Source organism: Salvelinus namaycush, chromosome 30 (genome assembly GCF_016432855.1).
Source record: "Salvelinus namaycush isolate Seneca chromosome 30, SaNama_1.0, whole genome shotgun sequence".
Classification (NCBI taxonomy): Eukaryota; Metazoa; Chordata; class Actinopteri; order Salmoniformes; family Salmonidae; genus Salvelinus; species Salvelinus namaycush.
The window spans coordinates 31215077-31233760 of record NC_052336.1 but is presented as its reverse complement, the minus strand read 5'-3'; the positions used below and the strand labels follow the sequence as shown (position 1 = coordinate 31233760).

General features: G+C 44.8%; 1 protein-coding gene across 1 annotated transcript in view; it reads right to left on the bottom strand.

Moving 5' to 3' along the window:
- The window catches only part of LOC120025095 (low-density lipoprotein receptor-related protein 4-like), a 99207-nt gene that overhangs the window by 62781 nt on the left and 17742 nt on the right, over positions 1-18684 (bottom strand). The window lies entirely within an intron of this gene.

Below are 18684 nucleotides of genomic sequence, written 5' to 3'. Positions count from 1 at the left end.
AAAAATTCCCTGTCTTAGAACAGTTAGGATCACCACTTTATTTTAAGAATGTGAAATGTCAAAATAATAAGTAAAGAGAATGATTTATTTCAGCACATTCCCATTGGGTCAGAAATGTACTTTTTTTTAAAGGAAAAAATACACATTTAATGGTCTAAGTCCACAACAATGTTTAAACCACATCAATGTGATTGGGTGGGCCTGTCAGGGCCTGGCTCCCCAGTGGGTGGGACTGTGGCCACCCAGGCCAATCTCATGTCGACGCCCCTGATGCAAACCGTGCATGATGGCAATTGCGCATCACAAATAGCCTACTAACCAACACTTCGGACTAAACTTTTTCAATACCTGGTTTGCATACCCATTGTTGCTTTAGTTAGCAATTACTGTTAGATATCATAAGTTGAAAGTCTTTCATACCCTGCCGGATACCAATGTCATTCTTCTGTGAGCTGCTCCATGCCAAAACCAGATGAGAGCTGCACACTCTTGCTGCCTGCAGATTATATTCCGCTGAAACTAGGCTATGTGTGCGGGCGCGCATGTGAATATACAGTTGAAGTCGGAAGATTACATACACCTTAGCCAAATACATTTAAACAGTTGTTTTCACAATTGCTGACAGTTAATCCAGTAAATATTCCCTGTTTTAGGTCAGCTAGGATCACCACTTTATTTTAAGAATGTGAAATGTCAGAATAATAGTAAAGAGAATGATTTATTTCAGCTTTTATTTCTTTCATCACATTCCCAGTGGGTCAGTAGTTTACATACACTCAATTAGCATTTGGTAGCAGTGCCTTTAAATTGTTTAAATTGGGTCAAATGTTTTGGGTAGCCTTCCACACGCTTCCCACAGTAAGTTGGATTTGGCCCATACCTCCTGACAGAGCTGGTGTAACTGAGTCAGGTATGTAGGTCTCCTTGCTCGCACATGCTTTTTCAGTACTGCCCACAAATTTTCTATAGGATTGAGGTCAGGGCTTTGTGATGGCCACTCCAATACCTTGACGTTGTTGTCCTTAAGCCATTTTGCCACAAGTTTGGAAGTATGCTTGGGGTCATTGTCCATTTGGAAGACCCATTTGCGACCAAGCTTTAACTTTCTGACTGATGTCTTGAGATGTTGCTTCAATATATCCACATAATTTTCCTACCTCATGATGCCATCTATTTTGTGAAGTGTACCAGTCCCTCCTGCAGCAAAGCACCCCCCACAACATGATGCTGCCACCCCTGTGCTTCAAGGTTGGGAAGGTGTTCTTGTCACACCCTGGCCTTAGTTATCTTTGTTTTCATTATTATTTTAGTTAGGTCAGGGTGTGACATGGGGAAGTTTGTGTGTTTTTGTATTGTCTAGGGTGTTGTATGGTTTAGGGGGTTAAGTAGAGTAGATGGGTTAGTGTTCAGTGTAGGTGTCTAGGAAAGTCTATGGTTGCCTGAATTGGTTCTCAATCAGAGACAGCTGGTTATTGTTGTCTCTGATTGGGAGCCATATTTAAGGCAGCCATAGGCTTTAGCTGTTTGTGGGTAATTGTCTATGTGTAGTGTTTTTGTCAGCACTATCTGTCTTTATAGCTTCACGGTCGTCAGTTTTGTTATTTTGTTAGTTCGTGATTAGTTGTTCGTTTCTTGTTTGTTTTTTCTCTCTTCTTAAAATAAAGAAGATGTATTTTGCACACGCTGCGCCTTGGTCCACTCTCTTTAAAGAAGACGATCGTGACAGAATTACCCACCAATCTAGGACCAAGCGGCGTGTCAAGCGGCAACAGGACCCACCTACACAGGATTCATGGACATGGGAGGAGATACTGGATGGTAAGGGACCTTGGGCACAACCGGGAGAATATCGCCTCCCTCGTGAAGAGCTGGAGGCAGCTAAAGCCGAGAGGAGGCGATATGAGGAGGCAGCACGGAAGCAAGGCTGGAAGCCCGTGAGTACAACCCAAACATTTCTTGGGGGGGGCCTTAAAGGGAGTGTGGCGAAGTCAGGTAGGAGACCTGCGCCTACTCCCTGTACTTACCGTGGAGAGCGAGAGTACGGGCAGACACCATGTTACGCAGTAGAGCGCATGGTGTCTCCTGTACGCGTGCATAGCCCGGTTCGGTACATTCCAGCTCCACGTATCGGCCGGGCTAGATTGAGCGTTGAGCCGGATGTCATGAAGCCGGCCCAACGCATCTGGCCACCAGTGCGTCTCCTCGGGCCGGCTTACATGGCACCAGCCTTACGCATGGTGTCCCCGGTTCGCCTACATAGCCCGGTGCGGGTTATTCCACCTCCCCGCACTGGTCGGGCGACGGGGAGCATACAACCAGGTAAGGTTGGACAGGCTCAGTGCTCAAGGGAGCCAGTACGCCTGCACGGTCCGGTATTTCCGGCGCCACCTCCCCGCTCCAGCCCAGTACCACCAGTGCCTACACCACGCACCAGGCTTCCAGTGCGTCTTCAGAGCCCTGTGCCTCCTCCACGCACTAGCTCTATGGTGCGTGTCTCCAGCCTTTTACCACCAGTGCCTACACCACGCACCAAGCCTCCTGTGTGTCCCCAGAGTCCTGTGCGTCCTGTTGCTGCTCCCCGCACTAGCCCTGAGATGCGTGTCCTCAGCCCGGTACCACCAGTTCCGGCACCACGCACTAGGCCTAATGTGCGTTCCCAGGGTCCAGCATGCCCTGTTCCTTCTCCCCGCACTAGCCCTGAGATGCGTGTCCTCAGCCCGGTACCTCCAGTTCCGGCACCACGCACCAGGCCTACAGTGCGTCTCAGCCGGCCAGAGTCTGCCGTCTGCCCAACGGCGCCTGAACTGCCCGTCTGCCCAACGGCGCCTGAACTGCCCGTCTGCCCAACGGCGTCTGAACTGCCCGTCTGCCCAACGCCGTCTGAACTGTCCGTCTGCCAAGCGCCGCATGAACTGCCCGTCTGTACTGAGTATTCAAAGCCGCCCGTCTGTACTGAGCCTGCAAAGCCGCCCGTCTGCCATGAGCCTTCAGAGCCGTCCGCCAGACAGGAGCCGCTAGAGCCTTCCGCCAGACAGGAGCCGCTAGAGCCTTCCGCCAGACAGGAGCCGCTAGAGCCTTCCGCCAGACAGGAGCAGCCAAAGCCTTCCGCCAGACAGGATCAGCCAGAGCCTTCCGCCAGACAGGATCAGCCAGAGCCTTCCGCCAGACAGGATCAGCCAGAGCCTTCCGCCAGACAGGATCAGCCAGAGCTTTCCGCCAGACAGGATCAGCCAGAGCCTTCCGCCAGCCATGAGCAGCCAGATCCGTCCGCCAGCCATGAGCAGCCAGATCCGTCAGCCAGCCATGAGCAGCCAGATCCGTCAGCCAGCCATGAGCAGCCAGATCCGTCAGCCAGCCATGAGCAGCCAGATCCGTCAGCCAGCCATGAGCCGTCCAGCCAGGATCCGCCAGAGCCGTCCAGCCAGGATCCGCCAGAGCCGTCCAGCCAGGATCCGCCAGAGCCGTCCAGCCAGGATCCGCCAGAGCCGTCCAGCCAGGATCCGCCAGAGCCAGCCAGCCAGGATCCGCCAGCCAGCCAGGATCCGCCAGAGCCAGCCAGCCAGGATCCGCCATTCAGTCCGGTGCTGCCCCTCAGTCCGGTGCTGTCCCTCAGTCCGGAGCTGCCGTCCCTCAGTCCGGAGCTGCCCCTTATCCTGGTGCTGCCCCTTATCCTGGTGCTGCCCCTTATCCTGGTACTGCCCCTTATCCTGGTGCTGCCCCTTATCCTGGTGCTGCCCCTTAGTACGGTGCTGCCCCTTAGTCCGGTGCTGCCACTTAGTCCGGTGCTGCCCCTTATTCCAGTGGGGTTAAGTTGGCGGGTGGTCATTTGGAGGAGGCTACGAAAGCGGGTAGTGACTATGGTGGGGTGGGGACCACGACCAGTGCCAGAGCCGCCACCGTGGACAGACGCCCACCCAGACCCTCCCCTAGACTTTATGCTGGTGCGCCCAGAGTTCGCACCTTAAGGGGGGGGTTATGTCACACCCTGGCCTTAGTTATCTTTGTTTTCATTATTATTTTAGTTAGGTCAGGGTGTGACATGGGGAAGTTTGTGTGTTTTTGTATTGTCTCGGGTGTTGTATGGTTTAGGGGGTTAAGTAGAGTAGATGGGTTAGTGTTCAGTGTAGGTGTCTAGGAAAGTCTATGGTTGCCTGAATTGGTTCTCAATCAGAGACAGCTGGTTATTGTTGTCTCTGATTGGGAGCCATATTTAAGGCAGCCATAGGCTTTAGCTGTTTGTGGGTAATTGTCTATGTGTAGTGTTTTTGTCAGCACTATCTGTCTTTATAGCTTCACGGTCGTCAGTTTTGTTATTTTGTTAGTTCGTGATTAGTTGTTCGTTTCTTGTTTGTTTTTTCTCTCTTCTTAAAATAAAGAAGATGTATTTTGCACACGCTGCGCCTTGGTCCACTCTCTTTAAAGAAGACGATCGTGACAGTTCTAAAGCTTGCAAGCCTCCCCCTTTTTCCTCCAAACATAACGATGGTCATCATGACCAAACAGTTCTTTTTTTGTTTCATCAGACCAGAGGACATTTCTCCAAAAAGTATGATCTTTGTCTCTATGTGCAGTTGCAAACCATAGTCTGGCTTTTTTATGGAGGTTTTGGAGCAGTGGCTTCTTCCTTGTTGAGCGGCCTTTCAGGTTATGTCGATATAGGACTCGTTTTACTGTGGATATAGATACTTTTGTACCTGTTTCCTCCAGCATCTTCAAAATGTTCTCTGCTGTTGTTCTGGGATTGATTTGCACTTTTTGCACCAAAGTACCTTCATTCTAGGAGACAGAACACATCTCCTTCCTGAGCGGTATGACGGTTGCGTGGTCCCCTGGTGTTTATACTTGCGTACTATTGTTTGTACAGATGAACGTGGTACCTTCAGGCGTTTGGAAATTGCTCCCAATGATGAACCAGACTTGTGGAGGTCTACAATTTTTTTTCTGAGGTCTTGGCTGATTTCTTTTGATTTTCCCATGATGTCAAGCATAGAGGCACGGAGTTTGAAGGTAGGCCTTGAAATACATCCACAGGTCCACCTCCAATTGACTCAAATTATGTCAATTAGCCTATCAGAAGCTTCTAAAGACATGACATCATTTTTTTGAATTTTCCAAACTGTATAAATGCACAGTCAACTTAGTGTATGTTAACTTCTGACCCACTAGAATTGTGATACAGTGCATTATAGGTGAAATAATCTCTCTGTAAACAATTGTTGGAAAAATTACTTGCGTCATGCACAAAGTAGATGTCCTAACCGACTTGCCAAAGCTATAGTTTGTTAACAAGAAATTTGTGGAGTGGTTGAAAAACTAATTTTAATGACTCCAACCTAAGTGTATGTAAACTTCCGACTTCCACTGTAAGTGCCTTGGAATGGGGTGTGGTAGTAGGTGCCAGGCGCACCGGATTGTCAAGAACTGCAACGCTGCTGGATTTTTCATGCTCAACAGTTTCCCGTGTGTATCAGGAATGGTCCTCCACAGAAAAGGACATCCAGCCAACTTTACACAACGGTGGGAAGCATTGGCATCAACATAGGCCAGCATCCCTGTGGAATGCTTACAACACCTTGTAGCGTCCATGCCCCGAAGAATTGAGGGTGTTCTGAGGGCAAAATAGGGGGGTGCAACTCAATATTAGGAATGTGTTCCTAATGTTCGGTATAGTCAGTGTATATAGCAACACAATTAAAAGACAAAGAGACAGAATGAGAAAGGAAGGAAAGTACAGGAAAGAAGCAAAGACAAGGTCATGGCAGGGAAATACACTGGATGGAGGGGAGGTTGGTTATTTATTATCCTCCATATCCTACTCTGTGTGTCCATTTCCTGAGTCCAAAACTCAGCGCATTCCATATCCACTCTGAGTCCGCTGTACCCATCGCAGAATGACTGGCTCTTTGTCATCAACATATAATTCAATTACTACAGGGAGAGGGGGAGGAAGAGGTAGAAGAAGCGGACGAGTTCTCTTTCTTGTGGGCCTTCAGGCCACTAATATATGATAGGAAGTATGAAATATTGACCTTCCAACATGGGACTACATGAAAAATGTATGATGTCACTGAGTAAAGCAGCCCATGTGGCAGCCAGCTATGAAGTCTGAACTGACTGAGTGATTTATGAATGAATAATGTGTGTGTGTGTGTGTGTGTGTGTGTGTGTGTGTGTGTGTGTGTGTGTGTGTGTGTGTGTGTGTGTGTGTGTGTGTGTGTGTGTGTGTGTGTGTGTGTGTGTGTGTGTGTGTGTGTGTGTGTGTGTGTGTGTGTGACAGAGACACTAACGGGGAGGAAAGCCCCACTGACCCATATATCCTTGTATGGGTCCTGTATTATTAACACAGAGAGAGAGAGAAAGAAAGAGAGCGAGAGAAAGAGAGCAAAAGAGAGAAAAAGAAAGAGATAGTGAGAGAAAAAAACAGAGAGAAACAGAAAACATACAACAGAGACATGGAGAGAAAGATACATGCAGTGAGAGAGTGAGGGAGATAGTGAGAGAGACATATTGGAGACAGCGGGATGATGCTGGGTTGTCATGAAGCAGCGCGTCACACAGTGATTAAAGACAGGCAGAGAAAGAGAGCGAGAGAGAGGTAGGCAGCATCAGAAGGAGAACAGACCCCACTCATATTTATCTCATATTGGGATCCCGAGTGGCGCAGTGGTCTAAAGCACTGCATCTCAGTGCTAGAAGTGTCACTACAGACCCTGGTTAGATTCCAGGCTGTATCACAACTGGCCGTGATTGGGAGTCCCATAGGGCGGTGCACAATTTGCCCAGCGTCGTCCGGGTTAGGGTATGGCCGGGGTAGGCCGTCATTGTAAATAAGAATTTGTTCTAAATTGACTTGCCTAGTTAAATAAAAATACAATAAATATAAAATAATTTCCTACATAAATGTATTCCCCAACATTGCCACCAGCTTTCATGTGATGGAATGAAGCACAACGTCATCATACACATAGGGTGCGTCTCAAATGGCTCCCTAAATAATGCACTACTTTTGATCTAAGCCCTATGGGCCCTGGTCAAAATGTGTGCACTACATAGGGAATAGGGTGTCATTTGGGATGCAGCCCACTAACATCTTAGGCAACAGATCAATCACATGGGAAAAATGAGAAGGTAGCAACACACTTTATGGTATTTAGTCAATAATCCATTTACCCTCTTTCCTCCTCTACCCAGAACCATCCCTTGTCTCTACAGAATGATAGGATGAATAGTGGTCACATCTGTGCAGTGGTGGTAGTGCCAATTACAGTGAGTTTAATCAGTGACGTAGAGAACGAAATACAGTTCAGTCACAGTTCAGCGAAGAGTTACTGTAGAAGTAAAGAGCTGTGTGTTAGTGTCTTAGCAAGAGTTTGTAGAACTTGATATTGGGACAGAACTTTTTTAGCCTCCATTAGTGGATTGGGTATAGGGTAATCTGATCCAAGATCTGTGTTTAGGGGCAACTTCTACCATGAGATTCTGTGCATTAGCAGTCTAGCACAGTCTTTGAGCTAGCACCGAACACTGAATTCTCTTTTCAAAGTTTTCAATGTAACATTCTTTTAATAATTCAACTGATCTGGGCGACAGAGAGTGCAGTGTGAATACACACGTATGCAGGCAGGACACCCACAAGCACAAGTTAAACAAAGAAATGCCGCCTTAAGGTAAAAAAAAACATTTGTGCTCACACAAACATACACGTACATGATCAATCACACACAAACACAGTTGTAGTGGAGGGTAAATGCACGCAAACTGTGCTTATGCAATTTTCAAATTTTCCATGAACGTTTACCCACCGTTTGCAGAAATAAGGCTTGAAAGTATATAGAGCGTTACTTTACTCTCCGCGGACGACAATCAACGATTATCCACCTCAGCTCCTTTCATCCCACTGCATTCCAAGTGCGCACACACACATGCACACAAATCCACCTTTGCTCATCTCTCTCCATGGTCCAAGAAGCTAAATGTGCTTCAACTTCACCATCTCTCCCAGTGTGTGTGTGAGTGTAACCCACACACTGACTTTGCCTTTCCCAAGGCTATTCCTGGCAGAGCCACAGGATTCCAACTCACATTCCATCCAGTGTTCCCACACACCTGCCATTCCCATCACCATTTTGCGCACACATGTGCAAACACACAGGCCACTTGGTTTATGGTGTGTGTGAGTGTGAGAGAGAGCGAGAGAGAGAAATAATGTAGATAAAGAGGAAAGGTGTGTACAAGAGTCTCTCGTTCTCTTTCCTAAGGAAGAGGGGGCCATTTTATGGAGATGAATGTGTGAGGTTTTAAGTGGCTCCAAGGAACAAAGTTAATGGGCTCTCCTTTGCTGGAACAGAGCTATATCAAGTACCCCTAATGGGACCAATATACTGTAAGTGTCTAAAAGAAAATGTGGCTGTAACTGCCATACTATTTACCTATACCTATTTTATGTATGGAGAGAACATAATTGACTTTGTGTATTGGCGAATGTAATGGACACTTACACACATGGCACATCTGTAACATTAACTCACTCTAGCAGAGGTTTATAGGTCATCTATGGTTGCTGGCTCACCTCAGAACTTTCAGCATACCTGCAGGGACAGTTTCTTTGCCTCCGACTTGCTCCCTCTCTTCCTCAAACAAACTCTCTCAGTGAAGTAGGCATACTTCGTATTCATACCACAAAAGATATAAATGAGCTCCCCACAATGAATTTCAATAGATCCTGCAACCATGGAGAGGTAAATACCTGTCTATTTATGGAAAAATTGCCCTGATTAACTCCTTAGTCGTATCTCAGTTTACTCACTTATTTATGGCGCTGCCTACTCCTGATGATTTGTTTTTCAAATCATATGAGCAAAAACTGTTTGGCTTTATCTGGGATGCTAAACCAGAAAAAATAAAGCGTGCCTGTCTATATAATGAATATGAATTGGGTGGGTTGAGATTATTAAATATAAAACCACTAAACCTCTCTCAAAAAGCTTAAATTATTCAAAAGTTTTACTTGAACCCTAAATGGTTCTCAAGTAGATTACGAAGAAAAGCTCATCCATTGTTTGAAAATGTCATTTTTTCAATGTCTCATTTTCGAATAAGCATTGCAGAGCTGGCTACAATTGCAATTTCCTCCCCCTGAAAAGATAGAACAAATATTACAACAAATATTATGGCTGAACTCAAATGTGCTGGTTGATAAAATACCTGTATTTATGGGAAAGATGATTGAAAAGGGTATTTTGTTCTTAAATTATATTGTAAATTGGAATGGTATATCAGAATTGTATGGGAAGGTCTGCTCAATCCAATTGATTACAGCATTACCCCAAAAATGGAGGAGGCAGCTGGCAGCGGGAGGAGGTAGGGAACTGGTCTGTCTGCCCAATATAAAGGATCAAAACTGGCAGAGGAATAAAAATAGCATAAATAGGAAAGTATACCAGTTTCATTTGAGGACCAGGATGTTGACAACTGTGCCATACAAATTGCAAAATATTTGGGAAGAGATTCTGATGTACCGATTACATGGTACAAATGCCGACCTAACCCTACTGTAGGAGTATATAAAAATAAGTCCCCCCAAGTTAACATTAAAAAGGGTAAAAATGTAATGCCTTCCCTCCCCGCAGCAGACAAATGCCGACCTAAACCTACTGTATATAAAACGAAGCAAGATTCAAGAGTTTGTGCTTTCAGCTAAAATTATTATATAGAATTCTTGCCACCAACAAAATATTGAATATTTGGGGCATTCAATCATCGAAGCTCTGCAGATTTTGTTGTGAGGATAGAGAATCAATAGACCATTTATTTTGGTATTGCCATCAGGTAGCCTGTTTCTGGCCTCAGGTTCAGGAATGCTGAAAACGTACAACACTGATGTAAAATTGACCCTAGAAATAGTACTGTTGGGAGATCTGGAGAGACCGGGTCAGTCAATTACTAATATACTAATACTCTTAGTAAAAGTATTTATCTTCAACTTGCAATCTGTGGATTCTATTCGTTTAGATAGATTGAAATTGTATGTTAAACATCACAGCATAGTTGAAAGATATATGGTCTGTAGAAATCCAAAAGGGGTGGCTAGCAGAGATAGGTGGGATGGGCTGAGGGAAGCTGAGGGTTGGGATGTGGAATTGGAGACACGTGGGAGTTCAGTTGCTGGGTGGGGGATATAATGATGGTCAAAGATAAAAGTAAAAAAAAATAAGTCAAAATTAAATTAAGTTTGAATGACACTGAGGGGCAGTGTTTTTATAGCTAATGCCTGTTTGCCTGAGGCTAATGCCGGTTTGCCTGAGGCTAATGCCGGTTTGCCTGAGGCTAATGGCGGTTTGCCTGAGGTTTACACACACAGGTAAATAGTGCCATACATGCACTCAAACATATTCAGTTGGCCTTCCTGTTATGATTTTTGTTGTCTTTGTTGTTTTTTTCCATTGTTGTTTTCTGTTTTCCTTTGTCTTTTTTCTTTTTTGTTCATTTTGTTGTTTGTGCATTGGGGGGGAGTTCTTGGGAGTTGGGAATGGAATAATCTTTTGTAATTATTATTATTTATTTTTTAATCTTGGGGGGGGGGACTGTTGGGGAGTCTTGAATGGTTGAGGGGCAGCTCTTGGGCAACTGTGGGGGGGATCTGTAGGGCTGGCGGTTGGGAGCTTGGGCCGGTGGCTGATGGATTGCTGGTTCAGATCCCTGTTTTTTGACCTTGTGGGAGATCTGTCGACGTGCCCTTGAGCAGGGCATTGACCCTGGTTGCTTCTGTGTGTCGCTCTGGATTGGAGTCTGTTAGATGACTAATGTGATGTAGTTGTTGAGTGGCTTCACTGCAAGTATATTGTATGTTTTAAACATTAAATAAAAAATAAAAACATGTAAACTCCCCCTCTCGCTTTCTCTGTCTCACACACATACAAGCTCTCTCTCTCCAACTCTCTAACTCTCCTTTTTGATAACCATTTCTCTCTCTCTTGCGCTCTCTTTCTCACTCTCTCTCTCATACACACAGACACGCACACACAAACCCCCCTCTATCTCTCGTTTTGTGTTTTCCTTTCATAACCTATACCGACAGAGGTGGCTTATCTGATTCTTGGCATGGCTCCGACCCAGCACATCATTTCATACCATCCGCAGAGAGCAGTGGTGCAGCAAATATAGTTTGTCTTGGCAACAGAGGCAGCTGTGGGGCCCATCAGATAGGCTCTTTCTTGGCCTCCTCGGCCCCATTACGGTAAATAAGCCAACAATGCTATCGAGCCGACATGCTCAATACGCTTTGAAGTAGCACAGTGTGATTGAAGTGCTACTAGAATGGAGACCCATGAGGAGTGTGGGTACGTGTGTGTACACCTAAACTGAGTGTATAAAACATTAAGAACACCTGCTCTTTCAATGACATAGACTAACCAGGTGAATCTAGATGAAAGCTATGATCCCTTATTGATGACACCTGTTAATCCAATTCAATCAGTGTAGATGAAGGGGAGGTTAACCTCTCTTGGGTAGGGGGCAGTATTTTCACCTCCGGATGAAAAGCGTGGCCAAAGTAAACTGCCTGTTGCTCAGGCCCAGAAGCTAGGATATGCATATACTTGGTATATTTGGATGGAAAACACTCCAAAGCTTCTAAAACTGTTAAAATAATGTCTGTGAGTATAACAGAACTGATATGGCAGGCGAAACCCCGAGGACAAACCATCCAGGGAAAAATAAATTTGAGGTCATAGGATTTTCCATTTGTTTTCTATGGGATACCCTTATTATTAGGAACCTGGTTGCAGTTCATATGGCTTCCACTAGATGTCAACAGTCTTTAGAAATTGTTCGATGTTTTTCTTTTGAGAAATGAAGAAGTAGTGCTATTCATTGTAAGTGTCTTTTTATCCGTGTTGTTTTTATCCGGTATTGGAAACAGTTTATTCCGTCTTATATTTTATCGATTATTTACGTTTTAGGGTACCTGAGGTTGGATTAGGAACGTTGTTTGAAATGTTTGGACCAAGTTTACAGGTAACTTATTAGATACTTTGTAGGCATGTTGGGTGAGTTGAAACCGGTGTATTTCTGAATCAAACTTGCCAAATAAACTGACATGTTTGGGACATAAAGAAGGACATTGTCGACCAAAAGGACCATTTGTGATGTTTCTGGGACATTTTGGAGTGCCAACAGAAGAAGATCTTCAAAGGCATGAATTAAATCGCTATTTCTGACTTCTGTGGGGCACCTGCCTGGTTGAAATATGATTGTGTTTGTAAGCGGGGCGCTTTCCTCAGATAATTGCATGGTTCACTTTCGCCGTAAAGCCTTTTTGAAATCTGACACAGCGGCTGGATTAACAAGAAATTAAGCTTTATTTTGATGTATAACACATATATTTTCAAGAATGTTAAATATTTGACTTTGGTATTTTTGAATTTAGCACTCTGCAATTTCAGCGGATGTTGGCCAGGTGGGACGCTACCGTCCCGTACCGTGAAATATTATGTCCCAAAGTCCATTTATTGCATGTTACAACTCTGAGGCAGACTCCATAAGGCCCACACAGGCATTCCAATCCCCAACACTAAAGGAAAAAGGATTCGTCTGCTGCCTTAAAATTCACGAAGTGTGTGAGGTGTCATAAAAAACCCATCAACCCCATATTCAGGAGAGAGCTCTGTAGAGTTGATCCACGGTAACCTGATACTCGCAGGCCAGTTATGACATACCCTTCGTTTTGTTACAGGTGACAGTTTTGATACTGTATCCTGTATCTGTCACACCCTGATCTGTTTCACCTGTCCTTGTGCTTGTCTCTACCCCCTCCAGGTGTCGCCCATCTTTCCCATTATCCCCTGTGTATTTATACCTGTGTTTTCTGTCTGTCTGTGCCAGTTCGTCTTGTTTGCCATGTCAACCAGCATTTTTCTCTTAGCTCCTGTTTTTCCCAGTCTCTCTTTTTCTCGTCCTCCTGGTTCAGACCCTTGCCTGTCCTGACTCTGAGCCTGCCTGCCTGACCACTCTGCCTGCCCCTGACCTCGAGCCTGCCTGCCGCCCTGTACCGTCTTGGACTCTGGCCTGGATATGAACTCCTGCCTGTCCCCGGCCTGCCTTTTGCCTACCCCTTGGACTATAATAAATATCAGAGCTCAAACCATCTGCCTCCTGTGTATGCATCCGGGTCTCGCCTTGTGTCGTTATAGTATCAAAAGGTTGGCTGGACTTTGCTAAAGAAAGGTAGATCTCTACATTACTCCCTTTTTGACCCTACTTCCATAAACTTGCATCTTATCTAACGTTGCTGTTGAAGTATAGACACCTTAGTTGCCTAACCTGTTCACAGGATTGGTTAACTCTTCAGGTTCCTACGGTCTCCATCGAGCTAGGGACATTTGCTCTTAGCTTTAATACACCGTATTTCTGGAACAAAATTTGATGTTATGTTCAGGGAATTTAAAGTATTGATTGGGGACTTATTTGAGGAGGAATGTAACTGTTTTTCTGGGTGATTTGTGATGTTTTATGTTTGCTTCCCATGACTGTGTATTTGTAATTTAATATACACTGCTCAAAAAAATAAAGGAAACACTTAAACAACACAATGTAACTCCAAGTCAATCACACTTCTGTGAAATCAAACTGTCCACTTAGGAAGCAACACTGATTGACAATACATTTCACATGCTGTTGTGCAAATGGAATAGACAACAGGTGGAAATTATAGGCAATTAGCAAGACACCCCCAATAAAGGAGTGGTTCTGCAGGTGGTGACCACAGACCACTTCTCAGTTCCTATGCTTCCTGGCTGATGTTTTGGTCACTTTTGAATGCTGGCGGTGCTTTCACTCTAGTGGTAGCATGAGACGGAGTCTACAACCCACACAAGTGGCTCAGGTAGTGCAGCTCATCCAGGATGGCACATCAATGCGAGCTGTGGCAAAAAGGTTTGCTGTGTCTGTCAGCGTAGTGTCCAGAGCATGGAGGCGCTACCAGGAGACAGGCCAGTACATCAGGAGACGTGGAGGAGGCCGTAGGAGGTCAACAACCCAGCAGCAGGACCGCTACCTCCGCCTTTGTGCAAGGAGGAGCAGGAGGAGCACTGCCAGAGCCCTGCAAAATGACCTCCAGCAGGCCACAAATGTGCATGTGTCTGCTCAAACGGTCAGAAACAGACTCCATGAGGGTGGTATGAGGGCCCGACGTCTACAGGTGGGGGTTGTGCTTACAGCCCAACACTGTGCAGGACGTTTGGCATTTGCCAGAGAACACCAAGATTGGCAAATTTGCCACTGGCGCCCTGTGCTCTTCACAGATGAAAGCAGGTTCACACTGAGCACGTGACAGACGTGACAGAGTCTGGAGACGCCGTGGAGAACGTTCTGCTGCCTGCAACATCCTCCAGCATGACCGGTTTGGCGGTGGGTCAGTCATGGTGTGGGGTGGCATTTCTTTGGGGGGCCGCACAACCCTCCATGTGCTCGCCAGAGGTAGCCTGACTGCCATTAGGTACCGAGATGAGATCCTCAGACCCCTTGTGAGACCATATGCTGGTGCGGTTGGCCCTGGGATCCTCCTAATGCAAGACAATGCTAGACCTCATGTGGCTGGAGTGTTTCAGCAGTTCCTGCAAGAGGAAGGCATTGATGCTATGGACTGGCCCGCCCGTTCCCCAGACCTGAATCCAATTGAGCACATCTGGGACATCATGTCTCGCTCCATCCACCAACGCCACGTTGCACCACAGACTGTCCAGGAGTTGGCGGATGCTTTAGTCCAGGTCTGGGAGGAGATCCCTCAGGAGACCATCCGCCACCTCATCAGGAGCATGCCCAGGCGTTGTAGGGAGGTCATACAGGCACGTGGAGGCCACACGCACTACTGAGCCTCATTTTGACTTGTTTTAAGGACATTACATCAAAGTTGGATCAGCCTGTAGTGTGGTTTTCCACTTTAATTTTGAGTGTGACTTCAAATCCAGTGTCACACCCTGGCCTCTGTTATATTGATTTTCTTTATTAGTTTAGTTAGGTCAGGGTGTGACATGGGATGTTTGTGTGTTTTGTCTAGTTTAGGGTGTGTGTATTGTTTAGGGGTTTGTGTATAGTGTATGGGATTGTGTTCAGTGGAGAGGTTTAGGAAAGTCTATGGTTGCCTGGTTTGGTTCTCAATCAGAGACAGCTGTTTATTGTTGTCTCTGATTGGGAGCCATATTTAAGGCAGCCATAGGCTTTAGGTGATTGTGGGTTATTGTCTATGTCTATGTTGCATGTGTGCACGTAGTTTGTTTTAGCTTCACGTTTGTTGTTTTTGTTCGTTTATAAGTGTTTTGTTTGTCTTCATTAAAAGAAGATGTCTTTCTTTCACGCTGCGCCTTGGTCCACTCATTCGTCTTATAACGATCGTGACATCCAGACCTCCATGGGTTGATAAATTTGATTTCCATTGATAATTTTTGTGTGATTTTGTTGTCAGCACATTCAGCTATGTAAAGAAAAAAGTATTTAATAAGAATATTTCATTCATTCAGATCTAGGATGTGTTATTTTAGTGTTCCCTTTATTTTTTGAGCAGTGTATATATACATTTATGTAAGTGGCTGTCTTCACTTGTGGCCGTTGTGCTCTTGGGCTGAATATAATCATTAAAATTCCCTTCCAATCGTCATGCTCCGAAGAATCTCTCACTCACATGGCTCTCTCAGATATCTAAATTCTTATTAACCAATGCCCATCACGTGATCGGGTCCTTCTCACAGGCCTCGCAGGTCCGAAGTACAAGTGAAGACAGACACATCGGGGATGTAACGACATGAGTCCCTAATCGAATTCCGAGGCGCACTTTGAAGATGTTAGAAGAACTGTCCACATTTTCTTTTCCTCAGCCAACAACATGAGTAATGAACAGCAGAATCACTAGCTTATGTCAATCTACCATACCCCATTGTAGAAAAGTGTACCTATTCTATTTGTCAGTTTGTTGTTCTGTGCAAGAAATAAATATTACAAACAGACTCTGGGTACAGTTGTGCGATGATAGATCCCAAATTCATACAACCACTAGCCTCCAAAAAATACAAATGAGGCTGATGCAACTGATCAGATGGTTTAGCTTAATATGTTGCTAAACTATTTCTTCACATTATATTGGCAGCAATGCTCACACGACAGTAGGCCATACACTCAAATGTTTCGAAATGCAATTAGCAGAAAAACACAGTTCTCAAAAGCACACCACACAAATGCGAGCGGTTTCATGTGAGAGATGAAAATATCCCGTAGAAATTTTGAAAGAGGGGAGATCTAAAGATGCAACAACTAGCATGGGTTGCTAATATGACTGTTGTGCCTTTGGCTACTGGTCAATGAAAGAAAGCTGATTTGAAAGCCAGAGAACATGAGAGAAATGCTGGAAGTGGCATAAGAATCATGATTATTTGCATCAATCCAGTGGCAACTTGTTTTGAAAACTCCATCACAAGTGCGCTACTGAAACACCACTAGCCAAACACAACAGTCTGATTGGTGCACACCTGAATTAAAGGGTTACTACACCAAAAATATACATTTCTCAGATTTTTGGAAAAACAACAAAACAACAGAGTGAAGGAAAAGTAGCAAACAAGTGCTCAGCATATGTGGGAACTCCTTCAAGACTGTTGGAAAAGCATTCCATGTGAAGCTGGTTGAGAGAATGCCAAGAGTGTGCACACTGTCATCAAGGCAAAGGGTGGTTACTTTGAATTATCTCAAATATAAAATATATTTTCATTTCAACACTTTTTTGGTTACTACATGATTCCATATGTGCTATTTCATAGTTTGATGTCTTCACTATTATTCTACAACGTAGAAAACCTTTGACTGGTACTGTAATTATTGGCATGTCCAGAAACAACCCATAGCCCTTACTTCCTTGGATAATGGGAAAATGTAAGCAATGTGGTTGTAGCATTTTAGTTGTATTTTTTAATGCATTATTTCCATATTGCGTATACAGTGGGGCAAAAAAGTATTTAGTCAGCCACCAATTGTGCAAGTTCTCCCACTTAAGATGAGAGAGGCCTGTAATTTTCATCATAGGTACACTTCAACTATGACAGACAAAATGAGAAAACAAAATCCAGAAAATCACATTGTAGGATTTTTAATGAATTTATTTGCAAATTATGGTGGAAAATAAGTATTTGGTCAATAACAAAAGTTTATCTCAATACTTTGTTATATACCCTTTGTTGGCAATGACAGAGGTCAAACGTTTTCTGTAAGTCTTCACAAGGTTTTCACACACTGTTGCTGGTATTTTGGCCCATTTCTCCATGCAGATCTCCTCTAAGGCAGTGATGTTTTGGGGCTGTTGCTGGGCAACACGGACTTTCAACTCCCTCCAAAGATTTTCTATGGGGTTGAGATCTGGAGACTGGCTAGGCCACTCCAGGACCTTGAAATGCTTCTTACGAAGCCACTCCTTCATTGCCCGGGCGGTGTGTTTGGGATCATTGTCATGCTGAAAGACCCAGCCACGTTTCATCTTCAATGCCCTTGCTGATGGAAGGAGGTTTTCACTCAAAATCTCACGATACATGGCCCCATTCATTCTTTCCTTTACACGGATCAGTCGTCCTGGTCCCTTTGCAGAAAAACAGCCCCAAAGCATGATGTTTCCACCCCCATGCTTCACAGTAGGTATGGTGTTCTTTGGATGCAACTCAGCATTCTTTGTCCTCCAAACACGACGAGTTGAGATTTACCAAAAAGTTATATTTTGGTTTCATCTGACCATATGACATTCTCCCAATCTTCTTCTGGATCATCCAAATGCTCTCTAGCAAACTTCAGACGGGCCTGGACATGTACTGGCTTAAGCAGGGGGACACGTCTGGCACTGCAGGATTTGAGTCCCTGGCGGCGTAGTGTGTTACTGTTGGTAGGGTTTGTTACTTTGGTCCCAGCTCTCTGCAAGTCATTCACTAGGTCCCCCCCGTGTGGTTCTGGGATTTTTGCTCACCGGTCTTGTGATCATTTTGACCCCACGGGGTGAGATCTTGCGTGGAGCCCCAGATCGAGGGAGATTATCAGTGGTCTTGTATGTCTTCCATGTCCTAATAATTGCTTCCACAGTTGATTTCTTCAAACCAAGCTGCTTACCTATTGCAGATTCAGTCTTCCCAGCCTGGTGCAGGTATACAATTTTGTTTCTGGTGTCCTTTGACAGCTCTTTGATCTTGGCCATAGAGGAGTTTGGATTGTGACTGTTTGAGGTTGTGGACAGGTGTCTTTTATACTGATAACAAGTTCAAACAGGTGCCATTAATACAGGTAACAAGTGGAGGACAGAGGAGCCTCTTAAAGAAGAAGTTACAGGTCTGTGAGAGCCAGAAATCTTGCTTGTTTGTAGGTGACCAAATACTTATTTTCCACCATAATTTGCAAATAAAATCATTAAAAATCCTACAATGTGATTTTCTGGATTTTTTTTTCTCATTTTGTCTGTCATAGTTGAGGTGTACCTATGATGAAAATTACAGGCCTCTCTCATCTTTTTAAGTGGGAGAACTTGCACAATTGGTGACTGACTAAATACTTTTTTGCCCCACTGTATACCCATCTATTTAATTCATATCTACACATGCCTAGGAGTTGTTTCTGGACAGGGACATACCTTACCCTATATGTTTGTGAAAGACAAACTTCAGTACC